Source organism: Stegodyphus dumicola, chromosome X1 (genome assembly GCF_044657685.1).
Source record: "Stegodyphus dumicola isolate Sdum_Otavi_A_Nest chromosome X1, ASM4465768v1".
NCBI lineage: Eukaryota > Metazoa > Arthropoda > Arachnida > Araneae > Eresidae > Stegodyphus > Stegodyphus dumicola.
The window spans coordinates 63,043,100-63,068,575 of NC_140780.1; the positions used below are offsets into that span (position 1 = coordinate 63,043,100).

At 34.8% G+C, this 25,476-nt stretch overlaps 1 protein-coding gene across 4 annotated transcripts in view; it reads right to left on the reverse strand.

Annotated features, from left to right (window-relative positions):
* Ask1 (apoptotic signal-regulating kinase 1) overlaps positions 1–6,798 on the reverse strand; it is a 259,398-nt gene extending 252,600 nt beyond the window's left edge. For 3 of the 4 annotated variants that reach the window (XM_085807445.1, XM_035377341.2, XM_035377334.2), the window contains exon 1: positions 6,617–6,797. The gene's annotated coding sequence lies outside the window, so the exon portion shown is untranslated. Of the gene's footprint in view, positions 1–6,616 lie in introns of all 4 variants that reach the window. The other variant, XM_035377348.2, reaches the window with a different exon arrangement.
* Between the last annotated feature and the right edge of the window lie 18,678 nt (positions 6,799–25,476).

Consider the following 25,476-nt stretch of genomic DNA (forward strand, 5'->3'; position numbering starts at 1 on the left):
CATATATTGCAATAACGAGTGCAATAATAAGTGCAAAATTTATTATTTATAGTATTTACTCATCTTTTATTCCTTGTAACCTAGAGTATTTTTAATTTTCTCATATCACATTTGTTTCACGACTGATTTAATTTTTATAATGTATTTGTTACTTATTTAATTGGTTATTTATCTACTTATAATTTATTTAATAGCAATAATGTACTTTATATTTTATTTAACTTTAATTTCTCATAATTTAGTGTTTTATTTATTATTATTTTTTCATCCAGTTTTTATATATCATTCCAAACGGGTTAACGTAGGGCTCTGGCACTTCTGATTTTAGAAATTAAGCCCTGTGTATTTAATATTTGTTCATAAGTCCTCGTATAGTGTATTTACCTTACTTAATTTATTTGAATTATTAATTATTGATAAAATTTTTCAATTCAATATTTTACTTTGATTGCAGATGTAAGCACTTGCTAGAGGATGAATATTTCGATTCATATAGATTACAGTTTCTACTGTTTTTAGTATTTTTAACACAACTGTTAAATTAATTTTGTTTCCTTGACGTGAAATGTATTACATTTATTTATATTAAATGGATGATATTGGTTTTACAATTCCCGATCCTACTGGATTTTGCTTTGTATGAATTTGGGCAAGGTAACTTTCTCATTCCAGCCTGTAAGGGCTGAACCATTGGCATAGCTAAGGTGGAGCAAGGGGGGACACCTGTCCACGGGTGCAGCATTTAGAGGGTGCCAAATTGATGTTATGAAATTTTAGAATGAAATGTTTTCCATTCTTGGCACACAGAAAGGGGTGCAAAATCTTCAGTTGTCCCCAGGTGCTGAAAACCCTAGCTACACCTCTGGGCTGAACTGATTAAGACACAAATTGCTTTGTAGTGTACTGAGGTTTAAAATTTAGTACATTTGTATCATTATCAGCTCAAAAACAGGCTGATCTATTTACTTCTCTTGATACACCAACCCCTTAAGGAAAATGTACTGGGAGATGTAAGTTTTTTTATAAGTGCATTTATTCACTTGTTATTTACAGAATTTCAAAACTGGATGTTGTATTTATTTATTTATTTGAAATGGTTTACTGCTAATGGTTTTATTCCTAGTAAGAAATAAATCGTACACCTTTCACTTCTGTGTCCTTTCAACTATTTATTTAGTAATAGATTAAGGAAGATCTGCATTATAATCTTGACATAAAAACTTTTTATATCTTAGGTGTATGAAGATATTTGAAGTGCAAAATTTAAAATATTCACTCATTTGATACACAGGACTGTACTCCTTGAATCACTATAAATCACACTATGGTGGTCTACCTATGGCAGAGACATCTTAGTGAAGAAAACCTTCTAGAGAAAATCAACTCATGCTACATATAGGAAAAAACAGAAAAATGCCTGTACAGCTAAAGCCCATTAGCTGGGATTTGAAACCATGATGAACAACCGGTGTCCAGCAGTTTTATCCACTTAGCAGTTGGTTGGCCATTTTATGCACAGAATGGAAAAATATACAATTTTTTTTTAAGTTTAATGTTTCTGATATACGAAGTATCTTGGAAGGTATGTCAGCTTTCAGATAAAGTGAAAATTAGCTATAGAAATTTTTCAGTTTTATCACATTTTAAACTAGACATAAAAGAACTATCCCCCCCCCAATATTGTTCCACATGACACATAGGAAATAAAGATACAATTTAAAATGCATGAAAATTATATATTTTTAAAAACATTTGAGTTAGCTGGAGATACACACGTATTAATGAAATTACTTTTGAAAATATAGGGCGGGACAAATATTTTTTAAAACCTTATGCAATTCAGTCACAGAATAGACTACAGTCAAAAGTAGTTAATCCAGACACCCATAATCTGGAATGATCTATAATCCGGACCTCAAAGCTACAAACTTTCTGCATAATGCGTTCAGGCATGCGCGTAATACGTTTACGCATACGCGTTTAATGTATAACGGATGGTATAAACTAAGCTAAAATTATCTAATTATCTACTTCAGTTAATGTTGCAGATTACGTTGTTCCTTAATCTTCGAATTGGATCCGGCTTATTATTTTTTGCAGACTGTTAGAGCAATTTTATAAAAGAAAGCTTGAACTTTCGATTATGTCAAATAGAATTTCCGATATATATCTACTAATATGTAAAGGATCTACAAAGCGAAAGTATGTTTCGATGTCCATCAAACAAAAAGTGGAATTGCTGCAAAAAATGGATAAAGGCATATCCTTTGTTTCTCTAACCATTCTGAAATCTGTTTATCAATTTCACACTGCTCTGCGGGGGAGGGGGGAACGTCGCAGCACGCAATGAACTGGAAGTTGATCTGTGAGCACTATCCTTATCTTCAGGGCAGATGTTTTCATTTTATTCAGCTTATAATTCCTTACTAAATGTAGTATTTCATCTCGATGTATTCCGTCTTTGATATGATTTAAATCAAATTCCTCGTCATTATAAATATAATACGCATCAAATAGTTTTCTTGTTGCAATTTTCTAATTTTGACTATGCGTAATGTATGCTTTACACATGCGCGCGTTGAAAGAAATGCTTAATAAAGTAAACAAATAAATATTAAGCTCTTCTTTTTGTAAATTTTGATACCCTTTAGATCATAATTGCTCTTTATTTCATAAATTACGGTTTCATATTTTTAATTTTATAATTTCTGCATGCCATCTTACCAGATTTAAACTGATGATCTATAATCCGGAATCGCCTAAGTCCAGACGAGTCCGGATTAAAGACTTTTGACTGTATTATTATATTGAATTTCATCATTTAAATTTATTTAGAATGAAAGGGGGAGACAGGACACCTTTTTATTTCCAGCTGAAGAAATGGACAAGCTATTCAAGAAAGCTCCAAAAGAACTATAATCACAAAGTTTAATGTACATGACTTTTATTTTTATCCTACAATTTAGTGTTTTTAGAATAAAAAACAATAATTCATTAGTAAACATGATTTCAATCTGATGCATGGATTACATATCTGAAATTGATATTTTCTTTAAAAATTTTACATTGTTACTTCTTATAGTCCAAACTTAAAACATACATTCCATTAAAATTCTTAACATTTGCCTCAGTTGCTTTAAAAAAAACTGACTACAGCCTGTTACTTTAGAATAGACATTTCAAGGCTATTCTCCCACCAAAACAATACGGTACTATAGTAATGACTGTTGCAGAGAAAAAGGTTGAATCCTCTAATTGTTTAAAATCTCCCAATGCCCTCTGTGAAATGATGACAACACATATTAAGATAAAAATGAGGAAGGATAACTGTTACCTTAAAGTACCTATTTTTAAGTAACATACATGAGCTCATATCCATTATATTGGAATCAACTGTGTATTTCAGATTCCAACTAGATTTCATTATTGATTCATACTGAATCACTCAGTCAAGTCACTTGTAAGTATAAACAATGACTTAAATTAAGAAAAGAAGAAAAATAACAAAATATCATTAGAAAAATCTTAACACAGAAAAATTCTACCAAACATAATTTGGTTAATCTTTGGATTATGGTAACTTGGTGATTTTTTGGCGACCAGCCCTGCTACAGCAACCTGCTAGTTTTTGTTTGGACGCCATTTTGTTTTCACAAAGTAAACGCATGTTTTTTTTTTTTTTTTTTAACTCAACCTTTTTTTTTTTTTCCAACAATCTGCTAGCCGAATTACGCTTATGCTAAAACTTTTATGGAACAAAAGTGCTTAATCACGACAAAGATTAGGTGCGAAATTGGGAGAAAGTGCAGAATCGCAAATTGCTTGCCACGTTTTTAAGAACTGCACATAGACGGTAACCATGTACACATCGACCTATTTTCACTTTAAAAAAATCATCCCAGAATTGCACAATAATGGCATTGCGCGCACTTTTGACTTTATCTATGTACACTGCTAAAGTCCTAGCTAGTAATCTTTATCGCCTTACCAAAATGTTGCCAAACTACCTGTTACTATATTCCAAAGATTAGCCCATAATTTTTCAAAATACTTGTGAAGAACGTTCATAGCTAGTTTATAATCACAATATTACTGTCAGAAGTATTTTCCTAGAGCTAATAGTAAATTCTTTAAAAATGTAAAAACCAAGTTTATCAGTAAGTAACTGGACTTTCAAAAATAAATTAAACAATATTAATATTTAAACCATCCTTCGCAACATACTTCAGTATTAATTTCTTTTACTTCCTCCTCGTTTCAGTGGTTTTAATTTGAAATTTTATTGCTTTAATTTATTACTTTATAACCTTTTAGGTAAAATCCTAGTATACGGTGCAGCCTTGGCGCGATTTTGAAAATTATCGCCAACACCAAAAATGATCCAAAGAACGTCTATGTATATAGACTATACACTATATACTATGTGTGTATATACACTATATACATAGTATTATGCTATGTATAACTATATATATTCTTTTGAATGACCCGTTTACTACTCATCGTATATGTCCCGTTTTTACTGCTCATCATAAAGTCGCCAAATCCCGTGTGCACCGAATACTAGGATTAAACCTACTTTTAGACATTCACTGCATCTTTAAAATATTATTTTAAACTGCATTCAGTATAGCCATCCATCACACTTCATACAATGGTAACTAACTACATGGAATTATACCTAAATTAAAATCCTTATTGCATTTTCATTCATTATGATCATGATATTGTTATCATTTCTGTGTTTATTACAATCTATATACAGCTGGAAACTTTCAGTACACACCTCGTATCATAATTACAAAACAATTTTTTTAAAAACATAACCATGCCTAGTATTTTTGTATTATAAGCTGCTGAAAAATTTCTTACATATCTATATATACAACTAATTAGGATACTTAAGCAAACAACTTAGTGCCATCTATCTTTATTATATAAGTAAATTATTACAATGTACTAAAAATTTTATATTTTACTAATGACTAACACTCCCTTGTCCATTTAAAATTTCATATATTATGACAGAATATTTTCCTTATAAAAAGAAATTAACTGTCAATGCTGGAATATACACAAATATGTAAACTATCCTTTCATACACAAGATACATTTCGTACAGAAATACTTAGTGTATAAAATGACACACAAATCTTTTCAATTACCTTTAACTGCTAATTTAGTTCAAATAGTTATTTAGTTCCCTCTTAAAATTCAGAAATGTACCAGTCATTCTTTGAAATCAAAATAAAAACATTTTTTATTCGAAAAAGATATGAATGAGCTCTTTTACGAATTATAAATTGAGTATGAATACATATAAATGTGCTCAGGGGTTGGCAAAATGTTTCTTTTTGTCAAAAGGGAAGGGGTAAGGCAGAAGTTCCTAATGTACACATTACCTTTCAATAAAAATTTCAAAACAAAAAAGGGGGAAAAAAAAAGATTATTTGAAACTAATTTTTGAAATATAATCCCTTCTATTCACGGAAATATTTGGCCTGACTTGAATTGCCAGTTTGGCTTAGCCTTATTGCTCCAGTAAAGATGAAACACCTTCGTATTTATTTATTAATTATTGTTCATTGAATGGGAGTTGGTTTGTTCTCCTTGAAAAGTCAACTAATTTCCGACAATGATTACATGCATTTAATTTAATTCTTGCCTTTAATTTATTCCTTTTACAATTGAAATTTTGTTATTCATGATTTAATTCCAGTCCCCGTTAAAACATTTTACTTTCAAGTTACTTCAAAACACCTTTCAAAATATAACTTACTAGTATGGATTCACTCTTTTAAGATAATCCTACTATAATTAAACTTAGGAGATAATGTAATCAATATTATTTAGTAAATAAATTATTATTAACTTACTTTGCAGCAATTGCGCAAGTAGTAGTAACTTGTTTTCACACTAAATGAATTTAAGATCTTACAAATATATATATATATCAATTTATTTAATAGAACAGTACTTTATATATATATATATATAAAGAAGCAGAAAGAAGCGTTTATACACACAACTGCTCTTAGAAACATTCCAGATTATCTAAAGTAGGAATTTAACATCGCTTTACAGATTTCAGAACTCTGTTTTAGATCATGACTTACCGATTGCAAAAAATAAAGCTACAGGGTCAATGACAAAATCAAAACCTACATCTGACATACAAACTGAGAGAAATACCACGATTAAAGTTCTCAGCGCAAGATACAATTCTTAATACATTTAAAAAACACATATATACACAGTTTCATCCATCTGCACAATAATCAGGAGCAAGAAAAAGACACTAAATAGTTTTTTTTTTTTTTGTTTTTTGTTTAATTATACTTTTTAATAACACACATTCGAAATCAAAAACATCAGAAGCAATGAATCCGAAGATCACGATAATTCTGAAGACAAAATATACAGTTTATTAACACGTCTGAAGTTATGTTTAAAGTTACATGATTTTCCGTGAGAAAATATGTCAGATAGTGAGAAAATTTCCTCAATTAAAGATAGCAAAGATCTGTTACTCCATAAACGAAAAAAAATGATGTTATCTTGAAACGGCAGAATTGAAACAAGTGGCTTTTAAAGTGATCTATTTTAGAGGACTAACCTTCACGCCTTCACCAAGGAATACAGTTGTGGCTTTCTGTTAAATTCATTTCTCCAGCGTTATTTCTGTAATCATAACATTCCATTCACAAATTAAATACACAAATTATGTTTGATAAAAATTAAGTGGAAAATTACACATCGATTAATTGATACTGCACTGTGTCTACCGGTCCGGTTACCCAAACCACAGTAGAAATGCGAAAGGTCCGACTAGTTGCGCAGAGACATGTTTTCGAAATTTACGCATTCTCAATGGTGGGCATCAACGCCATTTTGTTTTCGAGCATAATCGGATGGCTCGGTTGAGCATCATTGTAATTTCTGTCGTATCTTGTAACAAGATAAATTTAAATTTGTAATGTATTTTTGTACTTTACTGAACAGTCTTTTAAATATAATTATTCATTTTTATGCAAACTCAATTTTTCGTTGAGAACTAGAGAATCAGTTCGTTTTCTCCTGAATGTATAAGTTAAAATTATTTCCTAATTTGTAATGATTTAATTAATTTTCAGTTCAAAATTATTTTTTAATTATGCCTAACTTTTCTGCATATTTATTGTTGTGTTATAAAACTTAAGAAATTATTTGTCTGGAAGAAATGAAATACTATTTTTCTAATGCCTAAGGACCTCGAAGCCTAAGGGCGAAGCACGTAATAGGTTAAAAAAGAAAACAAAAAAAGTTATGTAAACGGAGATTTCTGCAGAATGGCAGTTGCAGATTTAATAATTTCATAGTTTTCTTTTCTTTTTTTTTTTTTTTTTTTTTTTTTTTTTTTCATTCAGAGCGTGAAAATTATTTACTTAAATTGTGATTCATATATTTATGTTTTTTGTTGTAAAAGGGTTTATTTCTTGTCTATGCTAGAAACATTAGTTCTTTTTTAAGATAATTCAAGTAATTTTACATTTCAGTAAATAGGTCACATGATTTAAAAAATATATTTGGGAAAAACTGAAGAATCGCTTACATTTTTTAAAATCGCTAACTAGGCGCGCTCTCGTGTCTTGCCCCCTCCAGAAGACAATACGCAAAAGAGTAACATTTAAAATGGCGAAAAACTAAAATAAATGAGAAAACGTCGTAGAAAAACAATTTTAAAATCTTAAAATCATTGCAAAAATATAGTAGTTTTTAAAACTAAAAACCGTTACAAAACACTGGAAAATGAAAATATTTTCACTTACCTTAATGTAACATAAAAACTGTTTTCCATAATTCCTCCACCCATTATTTTTTAAATTAAGGAAGAGATGACCCGGGCACATCGACGTCTGAAGCAGCTTCACCATCAGAGTCTTAAATTCTTCTTCGGGCATTGGATCGTACATACTTTCGTACAGAAATTATACCAATTGATTAGCATGTGATTAGAAACATTCAGGTCTTCGATTGCATATTTATGAGGGCACCTTCCAAACCACTGTCACATCAATAACAAAACTGTACACATATACAGTTTGCTCTAACCAATCCAAGGTCCTTTCTTACACTCCTACACTAATCGTATCTTTCCTCTTTCATACCAGACTGATTCCATCAAAACCATTAAATATTGCCTTTTTAGCCTTTCTTTCTCCCAGTTTCATATTTTTCCCACATTTCGTACATGCACACGGTGATACGATCAAACTCTCTTTCATACACTATACTAATGCTGCTTTCTTTCCTTAAGCAGGAAACGTGACAAAAAGCTTTTCAGAATACTCAGCACTCTTCAACATGCTTTCATGCAGTTTTCAACAATCCTAATATCATTATAAAGGTTTTAACAGTATCTGTAAAACGTTCTGTAAAGAAATCGAAATTTACCTAAAACCTGCCAGGAGTTATTCACTCCTGATCCACTGACAGGAGTTATCCACACCGACTAAGCTGACAGAAGTCATTACTCATGTCCTGTATCACACACATATATACACATGTATTTACCCAATAATCGGCAGATATTCCACTCTTAGTCTTAACCCTAAAATAATTTTATATCTACAAAGCATACGGCCTATTTTACTATACGCAGTAAGAGCGTGGGCTGGCACAGTTAGAAGCAATAGACAAATTCTGCAGCGACTTCAAAACAAAGCGCTACGAACTATAATGAACAATAGGGGACGAGGGAAGACCAATCACACACATACCGAATTTATTCTGGATTTAAAGGGACATACTTAGTGAAGCTACTAATTAATCTATTCTAACTCTATACCACCGAAGACATCATTTGCATGATGAAATGATTTGAAGGGATTTCGGGAGGTTGCAACTTGATGCGAAACAATCCATTGTTGCAAGAGAGCTGAATGTGCATCGTAATGTCATCACAAGCTTGTGGAATCGTTACCAAACGGACAACATGTGGAGTCGCATCTCTCTGCTGCAGGACGGCCCATATACCCGAAATGACTGCGTGAAGATGGACTGTATTAGGCAGGCAATGAAAGTACAGCCTTAGAGCCACCTTGACACAAACTCAGCTTGCAGGGTCTTAGGGGATCCATCTCTGGAGTCCTATGGCCTTTTATAAATCTCTCTGATAATCACAATTCGGAACAGGGCCCGAGGGATCACCATTCTCTGGTCTTTCAACATTGGAAGGGGGCGCATAATGCCACGCAATTTTTCAGGACCGGCAAAACATCAGTAAGAAAGCTTTGCCATTTAGTAATAATGGAGCACACAGATACACACAGATCGTATTTTATTCTCGAGTGTCAAGATGTAGAAACATCTTTAAGAAACGAGTGTTCGCTATGAAAACTTTTTATAGAGTGATTGCTATTCCAGGGATCATTAGCATCTAGAGCATCATGGTTGGACCTCACGGCTTATGCGATTAAAATATAGGCAAGTAATTTCGAAGTGCTCAACTCTGGAAAAGGTATTCCTCGAATCGCGTTCTAAGGGATCGAAGCCCAGAAATCATTGAAGCTATTTGGCTTGCCATTGAAAGGAATGCTAGCTACTTCGTTCGATGACGCGCCTAATAATGAGGCGAAGAAGGACACAAAAAGTGGTAAATGGCTCATACCTGTAAGTTACAGATTGTACAGAATTTAAATCGTTGAGATGCGTGTTGCGTAAAGGAGTTTGCTCATGACTAAGGCTAACGAGGACATAAATTTCTTTATCAACGTGTGCATATCAGATGATATAAATTGCCTGCCCTGTCTGGTATCTGAAATAAATTTCGTTCTTCCCACAGTGGGGTATTTGCTGGCTAAACATACGTGAAGGAATGTGGTGAAACCTATTGATTATTTTTCATGTGTCATCACTAAAAACGTTGAGCATTATGCACAATAGGGAATGAGGGAAGCCCAATCACACACATAACCGAATTTATTCTGGATTTAAACGGACACAGTGAAGCTAGTAATTAATCTATGCTAACTCCATACCGCCGAAGACACTATTTGCATGATGAAGTGATTTGGAGGGATCTCGGGAGGTTTAAATTTGATGCAAAACAATCCATTGTTGCAAGAGAACTGAATGTCAATCGTAATGTCATCACAAGGTTGTGGAATCGTTACCAAACGGACAACATGTGGAGTCGCATCTCTCTGCTGCTGCAGGACGGCCCATATCTCGCTAAACTATGTTGCGACGACTGCGTGAAGGTGGACTGTACACCCGACAACTTGTGGTTTGCGGTCTTGTTTCCAACGTATGTCAGTGCGAGGTTGAATTGGGCCCGGAACATCACAGATCGACACCAGAGCAGTGGGGTCATATGCTCTTTACAAAGGAGTCTTGATTTAACATCCAGAACCATTCCCGAAGGACGACCTAGCTCTCATAATATCAGAGCTAGGGACACGTTATCAGGCTCCAAACATCATCGAAAGAGAACATTACAGAGGAGGAGGCTTATTTGTATGGGCTGGGATAGCAACGAAGAGCAGCACCGGCGTATGCATGATTCCTAGTGGTCTCCTCACAGTCGTTCGATATCGCGATGAAGTTCTATATAATCTTGCGCGTCCTTTTATCACTGCAATGGGTACCGACGCGATATTTATGGACGATAACGCCCGTCCGCATAGAGCTCGAGTGGTGCGGAGTTATCTAGACAGTGAAACGATTCCACATATGTCGTGGCCTGCTAGATTACTGGACCTAATTTCCATAAGGCATGTGGGGGACATGTTGGGATGATTGATATCAGGTCGCACTGCGTCACCAGACACTCTTCAGAAGCTCCGACATGCATTACCATTGAATCATTACCGCAAAAACCATTACCACTATCACCATCACACATTCTAGAAGTTGACTTCACTCTATCCCAGCTTTAATTCACTTCAATTCGCAATAGGCTGGTTGCGTGCGATTTTGTTGTTTTCCCTATATATAAAATATACCAATTGGGTTTCCTTAACCTACTCCAAGGCTTTATCCATTCAGTCACAGAGCCCTTCTACGCTTTACCTTAATCTGTGATCTGGTTTGTTTGATTAACAGTTCTACCCAAAGCTTCAGGATTTCGAAAGCATACTAATTTTTTTGCCCCCACTCCAGTGAGCTAGCTTCTGAGACCGCTTAATGTTGTTAAATAACCTGGAAGCAAATCCAAGCGAATGGGCTGTATGGTGTTTTTCTCCTTATGCTTTTCGGTTTCTGTCTATGAATAACTTGAATTCCTCAACCTTAATAACACATTCAGGCGAATCATCGTCCTGTCTGTGAAATTAACTACGGTAAGAGAAGAAGGTTTAAACAATTTTTTTATTTAAAACGTAAAATTGAACAAACGCACAACTTGTACGTACAATTTAAATCTCTTCAGCCTGTGGGATTTAAACTTATAAAGTATTTACATGCCATATTATTTACAGACTCTTTTAGCCAATTTTTTTCCTTTTTCTTATGATTTTAAATAACGATTTTTTATTATATATGTAAATTAGGTCTTCATTTCTTCAAGTCTTGTGATGCCAGACATTACCTATTTTTACACTGTTTTTCATTTTATTGTGAGCACGGTGAAAATATGTATCTTCAATCTCGCATTTATCATTTAAATTGAAGATACACTTCCGAATGATTTGGTTTTCAACGGAGACGATCGTTTTAAAGAAATTTGTTCAATACCAATGTTTTATTTATGTTGTCAGAAAAAGATTGGTCATTTTCGACGGTGGTAGTCTTAAAGAAGTTATCATACAAGAAGACTGACTGTAATATGATTGCGCTATTTTTTATTTCATCTCTCCTTCCACTTTTGCGCTCTAACGCAGAAATTTTAGAACGTCCGACGCTGATTAGTTCAAAAGGCTTAAATAAGACGATAATAAGTATAAAAATGTTGCCAATATAATGTTTTCTTAATAAAGTAGCGTTGTTCACTAATAAATACTTATCCTAGAGTTCATAATCCTATCGAAATGCGAGTCAGCGTCTTTGAAATTTACTAAATCTACAGAACGCAGGTAACATCATTTGAGAACGAACGAACGAACAGGAAATGTTAACTTATCAAAGCATTTATCACTGCAAAGTAAATGGTAGCGTTTTTTAAGACAATCACAAATTCTTAAGCATTTATTTTCTTGCTGACTCGAAAAAGGCATATGCGGTATTGCTATGGTTATCCTGATCATCGGCTTCAACTCTCTTTGGCGACGAATTCCATGTTGCCCTCAGGGATAATCCAGCCAAAGTTAGCAGCCGGAATTCGGATTTCAGAAATCCGCTGCAACAGTCAGTGCCATCTATTGACAAAAGGCAATACCGCTTTTCTCAAAGTTTGATCTTAAAATACGCAGTTCTAGTTCATAATTATCCTCTCATTTATTTAGATAATGTCCTTTGTCGTTATAATCACACAGAGAGAATTAAGGGATTTTTGCAAATTACTCTTTCGCAGTAGTCGTTATCCCGGATACGAGGTAAGGAGGAAAAATGACCTTGAAGTGCTTATTTTAAAGTAACAGATTATACAGTAACCGCCACTTAATTGTTCTCACGTTTGTTCACGACTTTCATAGCATTAATGGAATGGCAATATTAAATGATGAGAAATTAATTTCCGTTCAAAATATCGATGGAGTTAAATTGATTTAATATAAATTATACAGTCTAACCTTCTTGGGAAGCATAGACTAAATCGAGACTCGAGAAGACTAAAGTGACTTATCGCTATGGCTTGTAAGAAAACAGAGAATGTAAGAAGTGTTTAAAAGACCCTTTTATTAAGAACTTCAACTAGTTGACAGATTGCGCTACTTACTAAACTAACCAGCATTTAAGGCATAAATCAAAAAGTTAGTACTGTAAATTAAAACTAAGTTAAATCCTAAATTAGCCGGAAGGCTACACAGAAATAATAGAGTGCAAGATAGCTTAAGCCTATACCGATGTGATAAGCACTAATGGAAGAATAACGCAACGCCAAAACAGACTGCTATCGTAGAATTAAACTAGTAACATGGCCTTCAGCAGGCGGAACATGCTCTGACTAAACAATTTAAAACCTTCCTTTAAATAATATCTCTTTCTATCTCATTTAAATACGCTCGAATGAAAATTAGCATTCTGGCAGAAAAACTGAAAGGAAGAATGACAACAAAGATGCTGAACATAAAATAACTGATACTTTAAATTAAATAAATACTTTTTACAAAATATAACTAAACATATGTAGTCATACATATGTAGTACATATGTAGTATACTTTTACAATGTAGTATACTCATACATATGTAGTATACTTTTACAATGTTTTAATTAGGGCAAAGTTATTAACAATGGATTGTCTGCAGCTGTTACTTAAAAAGTTAATTTATGAACTGTTTATGGTGATTCTGGAAATTATTTGACCGATGTCCTTTGATCTTAATCAATTTATAATCTTTATCTTTTACAGTTAATTCGCCAGTTTTCTTCCTGATCAATGGACAGTTGATTTCCATATCCTTTTCACGAACATCTGTAAACCAAAACGTCATTGTTTTCTTAACATTGTGATCTTTGCCTCTATGCGTCTGTTTCATATTTAAATTTCGATTTGATTTTGATTTGCAAATAATTTCTGAACGATACTTTGAAATCTAGCATCAGAACGGTTGAGAAACATTTGACTTAAGAGCAGTATTCAGTTAACACAGTTTTGGGTATTGGTGATAGTCTAACAAGTTGACTTTATTCCACGCAATTAAATAGTTCCTACACAATTAAATAGTACTTAATTGTGTAGGGTATATTGTATCCAGAAACAGGTGTCAAAGTCCTGCAAACCCTACTTGAGTGATAGCGAGTTATCGCTTAATCTGGAGAAATTCACAGACTGAAATAGGTTCAAATAACCTTTATTATTGAAGTCATAATTGAATAGTACGACACAGCTTGTGCTATAAATGAGCTTTCGCTACGTGCGGGTATTTAAATCAATATAACAGAAAGTTAAATTCAGATGCAGGTTAACGTAGTCGAAGAATACACTTAAAATAGACTAATTATGCTCGCTCAGATATTTAACAGCTTGTATTTTAAAACATCGGAAGACACTAAAGCCGGAATACAACTTAGGTACAGCAAAGGACAGTAAGTAACAGGAAGACGAAGTTGCCAGAATCTCTAATCTAAACATTTAAAACTCTCAGCTTAAATACCCCACACAACTAACTTGCATTCTAGTGAGGAATACGGAAAGAAGATGTTATAGCAAAGGCTTAAAGCATAATAATAGGTTAATTAATATTACGTACTTACAGCCGATTTACATTATTATTTTCCTGCAACCAGGTTTTAAAATACATATTTTTATTGTATGCTTTCCATTAATTTAAATTAGCAGCCATCCTAGGTTGTGCCGCATTTCAATGCAATGTCTCACTTCAGATATATCACAGTAAATATCCCGTATTCAATAAATATTTCCAGATTTTTTAAATACAGTTGATATGTATTTTATTAATGCAGCGCCACATACCATGATAAAAATCTTTTGTGGAATCCGAAATATGTTCAATAATTCAAAGATTCATGCTTTAAAGGATATACTATGTTTTAAAAACCGCACTATTTTCTGAAAAAGATATTTTTTTAAATTTCTGGATTTCTACCCCAGCTACATTTCATCATTCAAAAATGCACAGCAAAAATAGATCATTTGAAGAAATTTTAATAGAGGGGGGGGTTGAAAATATTGTAGAATATGAATAACAAGAAGACAGTTTAACTTCCGAAAGATAATATTTTGACGAAGAACGACTATTTGATGTCAAATTATTAAATACAATACTGTGTTTAGAAAAACAAGAAGTACCAAAAAAATTTAACAGTTGTCTGAGGATGTAACTAAAATCGATCAAAATGGAACGAAACTTTTACTATAATTAGAACAATTCTGCTTCCACCTTTTCCAAATCTGTAATATTTGCAACTAATAACTTTTAAACATATTTCGATAATAAATGGAGTGAAACTTATCTAAAAGTCATTATTTCTGGAAGTAAATAGTATTTCTGAGAATATAAATAAAGTTAGTAAATATGTGAGCTACTGAAAACTCAATTGAACGTATTAATTGTTTGAACTATTAAAATCATGCTTCAAACAAAGATTTGACTTTACTTCTCTTCTTTCTTTCTTCACCCCTTCCAGCTTAGTCACCGAAATTTTCTTGTCTCACATTGACTTTGGAAAAGTTTAAGGACTTCACAATAATTCTAAGGATCGAGCTTAGAGTAACTACGCATTATAAATAACCCAGCTGCATTAAGAGAAGAATTAATAATATTAAAATGTTTCAAAAGTTCTGCAGTTTCTCAATACTGTGTGCGCCGCTTCCTTAGATTAAACTTTATTATTCGAACTAAGGTTTTGATGCTAATTTACATTTATAATAACGAACTGCATGGACTGTACGTGCCCAGGACTTCAATTATATCACCTCCTACAAGTGGCCGGACCATACAAAGCTCATCGCCTTTGCCGACGATGTGGCCTTTGTAACAAATGGGCATTCAAGAGACATACTAGAAAAGAATAGTAACGAGACTCTCTCCATATTCCATTCCCTCTGCGTCAATCAAAAACTAATAATTTCAGAGCCCAAATCACATATTATTTTATTTCCAAACCGGGCAAATCGCTACAAAGGCTACCTTGCATTAAAATCAGTAATAGAAGAATCAAGATCTCAAAAGAAATCAAATTTCTTGGATTGAAAATTGACCAAAAGTTTTCTTGGATCCCACACCTCATGGAAATTCGGAAGAAGACCCAAACTTTTTCTAGAGCCCTTGCAAGGATGCAAGGCACAACGTGGGGCCTCAAGTCGAGGATGCAAAACATTCTCTATAATACCGTGATCGAAAAAATAATCCTCTACGGGGCATCAGCATGGACTCACCCTATGACAGTGAAAAAGAAAAGACTCTTAGCTTCGATCCAACGCCCCTTCCTCTTACAAATAGCAAAAGCATACAGAACTACCTCAACCGGCAGCTCTCTGTGTATTAACAGGAATCCCACCCCTCCACCTGAAAGCAAAAGAAGATGCAGACTTAGCCACGTTATTCCACCTCAAGAAAAACATACATTTAGAAGATCAAAACCTGTGCCCCCTTGATTTTGAACAGCCACGAAATCCTTACCTAAGACACCCTGCAGTACATGCAAAACTCAGAATATCTACAAAAGAAGACACCCTCAGTGTACCTTCATTTCCAGTCGTGTACACAGATGGGTCAAAGTTAAACGAAGAAGTAGGATGCGCGTTCTTTGCACTCCTCTCAGAACAAGAAACAACAGAATGGAAAGGACACCTAAGGAACAACAACAGCGTTTTCCAAGCTGAGCTTTCAGCCATAAAACACGCTATTCTATGGTCTCATCAAAAGCATCTAACATATGTTACCATCTACAGTGATAGCCAAGCGGCAATTAAAGCTGTCGATGATGCAAGAAACAAATCATCAATAGTGCAAGATATCTACGATTTATTATCACAGCGCAAGAGAACATCTATAAAAATAAAGTGGGTAAAAGCGCATGCTGGACAAGCCCAAAATGAAAGGGCAGATGCGCTTGCTAAAAATGCAGCTCAAGACCCATCTCTACCTCCAATCAATGTCCCATTCCCTAAATCGTATGTGAAACATATGTTGAAAAAAATTACATTAAAAAAATGGCAAACTGAATGGGAAACTGCAGAAGTAGGTAGAAGGCTTTTCAACTCCTACAAGAAACCCACATATGATCCAATCTCTTATAACTTCTTCATCAACATATTCTTATCTGGACATGGTCCTTTCCCCACGTACTACTTTGCACGAAATTTGAGCGATTCAGACAAGTGCGTATGTGGGGAAAAGGGAGACCCAGAACACTATATTTTCAAGTGCCAGCTCACAAAAGAGCTACACTGCAAAGGAAGGTCACAAATTACGCCTGAGTACATTAAATGCATGCTAACGATACCTCAATTACAACAAAAGGTTTCCTTGATTATGAAGAAACTTTTTGCATATAAAAGAGAAGACATATGTCAAGATGCTATCATATCTGTTTAAATACCTCTTATTCTACAACTTGCAAAAATAATGCAAGATTTCAGAAATATTGCAAGTGTCTGAAACAGGCTAAATATGGTTTAAATAGTTTTTATAAAATAGCTACATTAAGAATTTGGACTGTATTAGTGTAATAATTAAATCATTAATTAAAAAATAATATAAATAATATACGACTCTATTAAGTATTATGTGATTTTCTAATGTATATTTTCTGTATTTATGATACATTAATTTACAAAAATAATAATGTAAGACTTCAGTGCTGATGCATTTGTGTGTAACAAGTTAAAAAATGAAAGGAAATGTATTAATAAGAGAATTGGCCTTAGTAATTCAACTAAGTATGATAAAATGCACAAAAAAAAAAAAAAAAAAAAAAAAAAAAATTCTTCAATTAGCTCCTTAAAATGATGTTTATTTTAATTCGATGTTACTAGATATACTAATGTAAATATATTGTTTGTATGAAGTACAATATACAATGAAAGTTTGTATGTATGTTCGAAGTAATTATGTTATTTCAATCTGCCATAATCCAACTTTTGTTAATAGGTTAATTTCTTTGCAATAATTGTATACTATGTCTTTGTAATTGTATATTCAATACGTAAGTCTAATATTAATGTAAAATTACTATGTAAATGTCTTGGTAGGCTAGCATCCGATGCGGGCCAACTAAAAGCCCAGCGGGGTACAGTAGTGCGGCGGAGCAACACCTGTAAAAGTCACTGACGAAGTTCTGGTGCTCCGTCCACTTTTCCCTGTCCCTGCCCAGGAACTTGCTTGCATCAGTGATTCTATATCGTGTCCCATTAGTATCCCTTGTAATTATGCTTGCAAGAGAAAAATTTAGATTTACTTTGGCAAATCACCCATTACAGTTTATTCTAATCATGCGGCCATAGGGCGTTTGTATTCAGGAAAGAATTTATCGCCCAGACTGATTTAGATTAAGATGGGCTTTGAACTTAGAGAATTCAACTTAATTATCAAATATACTCCAGGAAAGGAAAACACGGTGGCCGATGCACTGTCAAGATGAGAAGGAAATACTGTAAAATGCACTATGCTTACGGCAAAAATACTCGACTCACGCGAAACTATTATACACTGCTGCCCACCCATATTGCAACACCAAGAAAGACAAGAGATATCACAACAAAATTTATTTAATAGATAACATGTTGACCAAGTATCAAATGATTAAATTTATAGACTTCTGGGAAGTGGGGTCGCTTTCAGAATCAGTTGCCAGAGTAGCCGCCATTGTTGGAGATCACCGCTGCCACACGCCTCGGCATTGATTCAAAGAGACTTCGGATGTATTCTTGGGATACAGTAAACCAAGCAGCTTCCACACGTTGCCAAAGTTGATCTGGTGTGGCAGCTGAGATGTAATCTGGGTAAATCGTTCAGCAACCATGGACCACATGTTTTCTATCGGCGAAAGATTCAGAAAGCGAGCCGGACAGGGAAGCAATTCAATCTGGCGATTGACGAAGAAACCTTGGACAGTGCATGCCACGTGTGGTCGCGCATTATCCTGTTGAAATATGGCTGTGGGAAAGCCCTGAAGGTAAGGAAGGACAACTGGCTCCAACACCTCGGAGATGTAGCGCTGGATGTTTAAAGTACCGATAATGCGTACTAGAGGAGTGCGAGAGTGATATCCAATACCGCCCCATACCATAATACTCGGTTCAGGACCAGTGTGGCGGTGCATAACGCAGATGTTCAGCCTTCTCTCTCCAAGGTGTCTCCAGACTCGAATTCGACCATCATGGTGTTGCAGACAGAAGCATGACTCGTCAGTAAAGACAATTTCATTCCATTCTGCCGTCCACATCCTTCTTTCATCGCACCATTGGCGGCGGAGACGTCTGTGGTTCTGCGTCAAGGGTAGACGAAGCAATGGAAGTCTTGCAGACAGACCACTCTGCTGTAAACGGCGTCGAATGGTACGCGCAGACACTGGATGATGCGTTACAGACTGAATGTGCTGTGCTATGGTTCGTGATGTGACTGAGCGATCCATCACTGCCATGCGCACAATGTCCCTGTCATCACGTGAAGTGGCGCACTGAGATGGATGCGATCGAACACGTCGGTCTGTCGTCCCCTCCTGCATCCAACGGTCACATATTTGCATTACAGTTGTTTGGTTTCGTCCAACGCGACTACCGATTTCCCTGAAAGATAACCCACACTCTCGGTAGGCCAATATCCTTGTCGAACTCGGATACTTGATCAAACGGATGATCGCTGTTTACTACAAGGCATAATTGATCGTTTTTGTTTTGGAAAAAAAAAACGCAAGAAAAACACAATTGCCGAAAACTCCAAGCCTTAAATAGCGTTTTGAAGTGGGGCCACAGGTGCGCGTGATGTACGTCTGCGTTGAAATTCTAATCATTTGCAGATCTTACCTCCGCTAATGCATGTTGTAAATTTCATGTTATTTGCATGCTTCCTTCGGGGTGTCGAATTTATAGTAGCCAGCAGTGTAGATAGAACAACTGCAAAGAGATCCGGAATTCAAAAATATTTATTCTTATTTGAAGGATCCGGATCATTATGAGCACTCCGACACTACAGCAATGAGAAACAGAGCCGAGAACTATGAATTTATCGATAATCTTTTATTTTATGTAAAAACCACAAATCAAAATTACGAGCTTAGACTGGTTACCTAGCCAGTTTAAGGTTAAACATTCTAAGCGAATCACACGATTCGCCTATTTATGGCAACCTGGGAGTAAGGAAAACAGTAAAACGAGTTCGTGAGGCGGTGTATTTTTCGCAATTGCAAACGTTTGTAAGTGCATATGCTAGGTTGTGCCATATTTGTCAGTTACACAACGATGCAAATTATAGTACAGCAAGGTATTTAAATAGTATAAAGGCAACGCTTCCAAACGAATTAGTCGGAATAGATCCATTGGACCCATACTCTCGAGCGAAGTAAAAAAAACAAACAAACAGATATTTACTTGCTATTGTAGACCATTTCTCTGAGCGAAGTAGTAGTCCCCCCCCCCCTAAGAAGAGCTGTGGTTGAAATAATTGCAGATTCCTTCTTAAATAAATATATTTTAAAATATGGAGCTCCGTCAAAACTAATTTCCGTTAATGGAAGTCAGTTTGTTAGCCAAATATTTGAACAGTTACGCGCAGGACTTGCATACGACATCAAAAACTGGTGCCATATCGGCCGCAGTCAAACATAGCAGAGCGGTTCAGTAAGAACATGGTTAAATTATGCGTTGTTATGTGTAAAACTATCATAAGTGCTAAGATAACAGGATCAATACGTCAGCATTTGCATTAAGCTAGGCAAGATACAACAGGAAAAACTCCAGCAGAACTATTCTTAGGCCAAAAGCTAATTATGCCCCTGGATAAATTATTCTTTGAGCACAAGTGAACCCCAGAACTTAAGATAATATACATATGAAAGATAATAAATGAAGTCGTGAAAAGCTCGTATATGGGAGAGGAAAAACAGAAGCTTAATTACGACAGGAAAAGACTCGAAACGAATTATAAGATAGGAGACTCAAGCACTATTTATAAATAGTGCTTGAGTTTTAACACCTGCAGATGAAGACAGAGTAGCTAAATTTTGTCCACGATTTCGAGGCCTATACCTATTTGCAAGAATTCGAGAATCAATAGTTTATTCAAAAGATAGAAATGGGGAACAAACAGTGGCTAATGCGGATCAAATTAAGCCCTATTATGACCCGGCTAAAATGCAAATATTTAAAGATATTTTTCAGAAAGTTCAACAAGGGGACTCGGAACCAGCCAGGAACAGAAGCAGAGAACAAGTGACTTTGAAAGTATACGTGCCCGATAGATAAAGACAGGCGATACAAATACGAAGAAACAACCAAAGAAAATGAGGACGCAGCCAGATTCGAGAAAAGATAATAAACCGGTCAAAAAAGCAGCTAAACCGAAAGGAATCTGGTAGAAAATGAGAAACACCAAAGGAGGTTGAGCGTACGCGCATAGAGTCTGAGGAAAAGTCCCACCTTCAGAATCCAAGCACATTAAGGAACCGAGACCGAGAGTTCTACGGAACAGACGGTCACCTGAGCAATTTCCAGAGACGCATATCCGAACGCGGACATTTTACCTCTCCCGGGTTACCTGAAGAACCTGAAGAAGACCCAGCGCGAAATTCTAAGCCGAAGAAGCGATCAACGGAGACGGAGAATCCGAAGGAAGGTGCCGAGAGTGCGAGATGGGCCAAGCAATGTCCTGGTGGAAAAAGGGACTCAGCCTCGTAGAAGGTTCCAGGTTCGGCTAGCAGAGGTCTATCTCACATATCCCACATGGCACGAATTCTTGAAGAAAAGAATGGAGGAGTTAAAAAAAAGAAAGAAAGAAAGGTAAGTGAAAATTTATTTTCTCCTTACTAAGATTCACTTTTATTTTACATCCAAGATTTCTAAATTGCTAGACTTTATGAATTTTGCCTCAAATGAGGTTATTTCACTGTTTAAGGAGCAAGAATTTAAATTGCCGTTATTCATATTTAGTTCAGAAACAAGAATTCTATTTTAGTTGAGACGCTGGCATGAGAAAATGTTAATGAAAATGTTAAGAACTTCTAAGCAACTTATGTGCCTTGATGTCAAATGCATGCTGAATTTTCTAATTTAATATATTGTAAATATTTCATCTAATGTTGTATGTCTTAGGTTATGTTGTAAATGTTAGAACACTCTTGAATATATGACTTAATTAAACTAAAACTTGCGTAGTTGTAATAATTAAATTTGTATTGTATGAATGACACGTTTATATGCAAACTAGCAGAATTAAGAGAAATTTAAATGAAAAGTAAAAAGCTAGTTGTGTGCATGAAGTGAAGCTCTCGAATCAACACTTAAGTTTAAAGCACGCTCTTGTTAGCATATTAGGTCCAGTTTTGAAAGTAAGATTTCTTTGAGGTTAAATGAATCTGAATTTCTAAAATATAGGTTGCGGATTAGGTGCTAGAGTCGTGCCACTTATACGAAAAGCATTGTCTCGATCTTTTACAGTATATCTTTACTGGAGAGTAGGGAACAGATTTTATTGATAGAATGGATGAGCAAAATGAAAGTTCATATAAACTTTAATAAAATGTTTAAATAAGAAAGATTGAAAAGGGATAATATAAATTGAAGTAATGTACTACGTTTGAAATTTTTTTCCTAGGTCTTTTTTTCTTCCAGATATCGAGAAGGAGCTCAGCAGCTAAAATACTGCCAATAGAAGAGGATCCAGCTTTTTGTTATGTAACTTTAAAATTAATTATATAGCTTGAAATTCCATGTTATTGTATGAAGTTGGCTCTGAAGTCTTACCCATTCAGCATTTAAGTTCTTAACGAGGTCATTCAAGACCTCTTTTTGGGTAAACTTTAATTCTGGCAAGGAAATTTGTAGAGCTCACTTTTAAGTTTCTAACCAATTATTTTACGTTAATTTACTTTTCTGTCGTCCTCATTTCCATTTTCCTGCCAGAATGTAAATTTCTAGCTCTCGTTATATTCAAATGCGGTAGAAAGAAGAGACTGTTTAAATGAAGGTTTTAGAGGATAGAATCAGAGTGTGTTCTGCCTGCTCGAAGGCCACTATGCTAATTCGATTTTGTTGCGAATTGTATGCTGCGACGTTGAGTTATTCTCGGTATTACGCTTGTAGAGTTCCTCCCTTTTATCTATTAACTAAGTGTTCAGGAACCTAGTGAGCAGCTAAGCGAATAATAGCTTAAGTTCAGAAAGAGAAACGTAAACTCAAGAAGGGTTAATTACCCTTTATTGCTCAAAATAAAGGTATATAGACGGTCCCTTTCTCAGGACGTATAAAAAAGCGTCCACTTAAAAATATAAGAAATAAGAATTTAGCTAATGACGAATTAAAGAGATTTAGCCGAAGCTAACACAATTCCTAACTAGTTGGCCCCCTAATATTAAATTAGCTAGTGAAGCTATCAAGGGCACGCAATACGGCCGAGCGTAACGGCTTAGTAACAGCTTAGAGAGACGTAGCCGAAAGGCAAACGCGCGCTACTCAGAAATTCTGATTCTCTTTCTCGAAGTCAGTGGAACTTCGATTTAAATACTATTCCTTCTCATTTGCATTAAACGCGATTCTAAAAGCTCATTCTAGTAAGTAATTGTAAGCTGAAGCTAGGAGAGATAGGAAAGGCGTATAAGCTTAAATATAACTGTTATAAACTTAGGAGAAACCTTACACGTTTATTACGCCGACCTTAGGTCACAGCCATCTTGGGCATTATTCCAGTTGTACAGCGATTAGGCTAAACTTACTTCCCAATTTTAGTTAATCCATCATCTTTGAGTTAAGCCATAATTGCTGGTTTCTGTAAGCATGATTTGGTGCCGTCTGTTAAACTTTAATTTCTTTCAAATAAAATGATCTTTTAAATCCTTTCCCTGTCTCTGCGGTACTTACAAGACAGACCCTGCGGTACTCACTCACGACTTTTAGAGTCTTAGTCTAGTTTATGCTACATAAGAAGACCAAACTCTCTTAACTGTATAGTTGGTTTAAGGTTATTCGTTGAATGACTATAATTATTGCAGAACGGATGAAGCGAATGTGCACCTTCGTTTATTTTCTGTCAAAATTGGAATGGAAGGCGATAAGGTAAGCTATGACTTCTCTTTTTCTGATTTGTTCTTGAAATTGAAAATAGTATTAGAGAAATAAAAAAGAGGATTTTAAATTTGAATTCGGTTATGGAAGATTTAAGGCAAATCATTTCGGCTAACTCTAAGATAACTGATAGAGGCTACAAAATGCTGATTTTCATCACTACTGATAACTCTCTACCCCCCCCCCCCTCCCAAAGAAAAAATTTTATTAACTGATATTTTAATTAAAAATAGAAACTAAGTTACAAAAAGAAGTTTTTCAGCTGATTCAGTAGTCATCACAAAAATAAGTTACTAATATCGGGTTATAACTAAAAATCTCGGCAAGCAATTGCAATGAAAGACGTCTCTACTTAGTATCACCAGTGACGAGCGTGTTAAGACCGCTAAATTTAGAAACTTTACTCTCCCATGTGAAAGGGCTAGCTGCACTTTCACCTGGAATTATATGGCCCCTGATTTTCTCACATGTGTAACCTGAATCGTAGCTAGTTTTTCTTGTAAAGCCCTCCCCGAAGGCTCCCTTCCCCGAGGAAGAGAGCCATCGTGTACTTTACTATATTCAAGTAACTTAACCTAATTCACTAACAGCAGAATGGATAACATTGCAGATCCAACCGAGTTCAAATGGCGGCTAATGAGTTTTTTCCTGCTTTTTTCCACTGAAAGCATTCCTTTCCATGAACAAATAATATTTGCGTGTTTTTACTTAATCAGTTAACCAAACCAAATTTAAAAATCGGTTATTACAGAAAAATTTAAATTATTTAATATTTAAAATGAGAAAGAAATGTCATTACAGGTAGTTTTCAGCTCATAATTTTTATGTAGTATTTATAAATGCATCATATTATAAATCGCTGCAATGGACTGAAGCAAATCAGTTTTAAATTTAAGTATGTACTGCAAGATAAGATAAATAAAACCTTGCAATCAAATACTGTATCTGCACATAAAGCTGCTCGCTTAAAGAGAGATGAACCTGGGTTCGAATATCAACGAATGAGTTGGGTACAAGGGTGTTTCGCTTATGTATAGGGTGAATACGAGTCAGCTTCTCTTGGAAAACCCTTTCGAAGGTATACTTCTCCTGTGTGCTTTTTTCCAATGAAAGTATCCCTTTCCATGGCTGCTTTATCGTATTGAAATAACCTAATCTAATCTACTAGTGGCTGAGTGGATAACACGTTGATCAGTGGTAAACGGTGTTCAAATCACGGCCAATGAGTATTTCCTGTTTTCTCCCCCCCCCCAACGAAACCATTCTTCCATGGCAGATAATACTTGCGTGCTTTCCCATAATCAATTAATCAAACCAAAGCAAAAATTCAGTTAATTATTAACAATTCAAAATTATTTAATATTTAAAATGAGACAAAAAATCGTTATCACATACTTTTTATAGTTTTCAGCTCGTTCTTTTGCTTAGTATTTATAAAATTGCATCAAATTTATATAAAACATTGCAGTGGTTGAAACAAATAGCCTTTCGAAGTAAATCAGTTTCAATTTTAAGTTTATACTGCAAGAAAAGGAAGGATAAATAAAGCCTTGCAAAGTCTGCCATTTGCACATAAAAGTGTACGCTTTATGTGCATACTATTTTTAAAGTTGCCAGTTTATTATCTGCGAGGTTGGAAAGAGTTTTAGCGAACT